The sequence below is a fragment of the Kryptolebias marmoratus genome, linkage group LG6, assembly GCF_001649575.2.
Source record: "Kryptolebias marmoratus isolate JLee-2015 linkage group LG6, ASM164957v2, whole genome shotgun sequence".
Taxonomy (NCBI): Eukaryota; Metazoa; Chordata; class Actinopteri; order Cyprinodontiformes; family Rivulidae; genus Kryptolebias; species Kryptolebias marmoratus.
The window spans coordinates 2,155,402-2,158,886 of record NC_051435.1 but is presented as its reverse complement, the minus strand read 5'-3'; positions in this window follow the sequence as shown (position 1 = coordinate 2,158,886).

The window sequence follows — 3,485 nt, the reverse complement described above, 5'->3', positions numbered from 1 at the left end:
CCTGTCTGCTGAGACCTCCGCCTGTCTGCTGAGACCTCCGCCTGTCTGCTGAGACCTCCACCTGTCTGCTGAGACCTCCGCCTGTCTCCTAAGACCTCCACCTGTCTGCTGAGACCTCTGCCTGTCTGCTGAGACCTCTGCAAATGTCCAAAACATCATCCAGAGTTTGTCCAACTAACTCTGCATTCATGCAACGGAGGACAGTCAAACTCCACAGCTGGACACCTCAGGGGTCAAGGGTGATCACTGCTGATTTCAAGGTTCATGGGGTCAAAGGTCACAGGTAACCCCTCTGTTAAAACCTTGTCTCTGTTCTTACAGGTGACCCTTTAGTTTCCGGATGTGTCCGTTGTTCTGGAGTTTTTCTGCCGAACTCCACAGACCAGAAGACTCGTGGAACCCGTTAATCCTAAACCCACTTCCTGTAACTGTAACCTTGACTCGGCGGCGGCAGTTTGCAGAGATTTGGTGTCAGCTGAGAGCAAACTGCCGACAGCGAGGAGACGTGTTTACTTTAAGCCTTCAGCTCTGATCCGGAGTCTGCCAGCTGCCTTCTTCTCTCACGTTCCTCACGTTCCTCCAGGTTCCCTGCCAGGAGAAATCTGCCGAAACGTTTGGAGCTTCGGCCGTGTTTTTCCCGTCAGAACCAAAGCCGGTTAGAAGTTGACGTTTTCTGCAGTTCTTTGCAACAAACAACCTTGTTTAACGAAGAAACGAAGGTGCAACGATCGACTCCCAGCTGCAGGTTTTATCAGGAAGCTCCAGGATGGCGTTCCGACTGCTCGCAGGATGATTTGGATGCGTGCCGCGCTCCTGTTTACGGGACACTTCAGTCGCCGCTAATGAAAAACACAAATAAGGCCGTTTGTCATCGCTGAAGGCGAGGACTCAGATTTATTTATCGACTCGAGCTGATTGGCTCAAACAGCATTTTCTCTTCTTGGCTACGGGACAGTTGCAGAAAACACAAACAAACATCCAGCCCCACTCTGCTGTTTTATTGATGCTTTTCCTTCGTGCTGTCTGACTGAGGACAGGCTGATGGACAGGTCGGTGGACAGGCTGGGACAGGAGGACGCACCCTGACCTCACCGAGCATCTGGAAGCATCTGGAAGCTGTTTGCTCCATCAGCAGGGAGTAATTCTGCCGTGAACATCAAAGCTGAATCCATCATTTCACCTTAAAGTGCAGCGAGGAGGAGATGGACCAGATTAGAGGGAATTTCTGAGTGGACAAAGTCAGCAATATATCATTAACTGAACATCGTTTGCCTTTTTGGAGCCATAATTAGTCAGCCTGCATTAATGCGCCGCCTCCTGAATGCTAATTTAGATCTTATTTGGTGTTTAAAAAAAGTTGAAAGAGTTTAAAAATACCAGAAATCAAAGTAAACAAAGACAGAAAGCAGGTTCAGAAGAAAACAATCATTGTTACGTAACATTCTCTGCTCTTCAGATTATAAAAGACTTGAGGGATTAATACACTTCAGCAGGATAGAACCTCTGCAGCAGATTAATGTGAGCAGAGTTCATCCATTCATCCAGACAGATGGCCTCTTTTTCCTGCTCAGGTTTGTGTTCATCCAAATAAGAAACGTCACGAGAGGATCTACAGCCTCACATCTGACAAATAAAACCAGAACCATTTTAAAAATCATAAAAATTCTATGTTTAAATGAAGAAATTGTTCAGTTTTAGGATGAACTCAGGTCATTCTGGACCTGAAGGCAGAGGCACTAATGCACCCCCATACCATCAGAGAGGCAGGCTGACCTCAGAACAGTTCTCCTCTTTGGTCCAGAGGAGACACATCTGTTCACATCTGGCTTCTTCTTTGCCTGATAGAGCTTTAAGCAGCACAGTGAACTGTGTTTACAGAACAGAACAGAACCAGAACCAGTCTTGACCTTTGACCTCAGAGGTTTCTCCAGATTCCTCAGATCTGTTGATGATGTGAACCAGAGATGATGGATATTCAGAATCTTTCATTCAGGAACTTTATTCTGAAAGTGTTCCTCTGTTTTCAGACAGTTCCTGTCAGCCTGCTGAACCTCGGCCCGTCTTCAGCCTCTAAATGTTCGTTTTTATCTCCACCCCTCGTTAACCTCGTTAGTCACTAAAAGCTCCTCCAGATGTTTCTGATGTTTCCAGCCTTTTGCCGACACTTTCCTCAGTTTTGTTTTAGACGTGTTCCTTCCATCAAACTCAAAATTAACTTCTTTTTTTTACATAAATGGAACAATTTCTCAGTTTAAACATTTCATGTTTCCAGACTCTGACGTTTTCTGCGATTCTTTGCTCCAGAGGCAGAATCTGGGCTGAAAATCTTCAGAAACATTCAGAAACGCCTCCTGAGGCGTCCGGATGTAAACCTCTCCTCCTCAGTGACTTACGGCCCGGTTCTTCCTGACATTTGGCTGCCCGGCTGCCGGACGGCGAGACGTTTCCTTCTCACGCCTTGACCTTTCACGCATCAGAAGGTCTCGCTCTGCGTAAAAAGCAGCAGCTGACTTTGAAGCTCTCAGAGTGCTTCTTACTTATTGATGCTCCCCGGACCGAGCCGAGCAAACCGGACTCCTCGTTCTAACATCCTTTTACACGATTCAGAAATCCTCCAGGCGGGTTTCATCACCCGCAGCCGGGACGTTTGCTGCTTCCTGCCTTCCTGGTCAAAATACTCGCAGCAAACCAGCGAAAATGTTTGTTTTCCTACAAACTGATATCCCAACTTTAAAAACCTGAGAGCTGCGTTAAAACTAAAACTATAAATGTCAGATTGCTCTTTGGAAGCAGGCGGAAAGATGAAAGAGAAGCAGAAGATCCTAAAGAAAAGCAGGTGACTTTATTAAAGATGAGTCTGAGAATTAAACCACAGGAGCCCTGAATCCAGAGGTGATCAAACACCTGAAACCTGCAAGATGGAGGTCCTCCAGGACCAGGTCCAGGACCAGGACAACGCTGCTTCAAACATCCATCAGGAAGCAAACGCAGCTCAGACTTACAAAAATAAGAGCTTGACAAAATAAAACACGAAGTGTCGATAAACCATCGGTGAATCAGGATCAAGATAATCATGTAACCTGCAGCCCGATTTATGAATAATCGGAGTCAAAATGAACACAAAGAGTTCGTTTATCAGATTAATTCAAGTTCAGAGAAAAGTCAAAAGTCCTTCTGCAATAATCTGACAAAATGGCCGACATTATGACGTTTGACGGTGAGGATTATAGAAATAAAAGACTGTTTGTTGGTTCAGACAGATCAGATTATTAAAGGACCTCCAAATTACCCTGCGAGCCAAAAAAAACAAAAAAGATCTAAAAATATCAGGTTAGAGCTCCAACAGGACCAGGTTTAGAGCTCCAACAGGACCGGGTTTAGAGCTCCAACAGGACTTGGTTTAGAGCTCCAACAGGACCGGGTTTAGAGCTCCAACAGGACCGGGTTTAGAGCTCCAACAGGACCGGGTTTAGAGCTCCAACAGG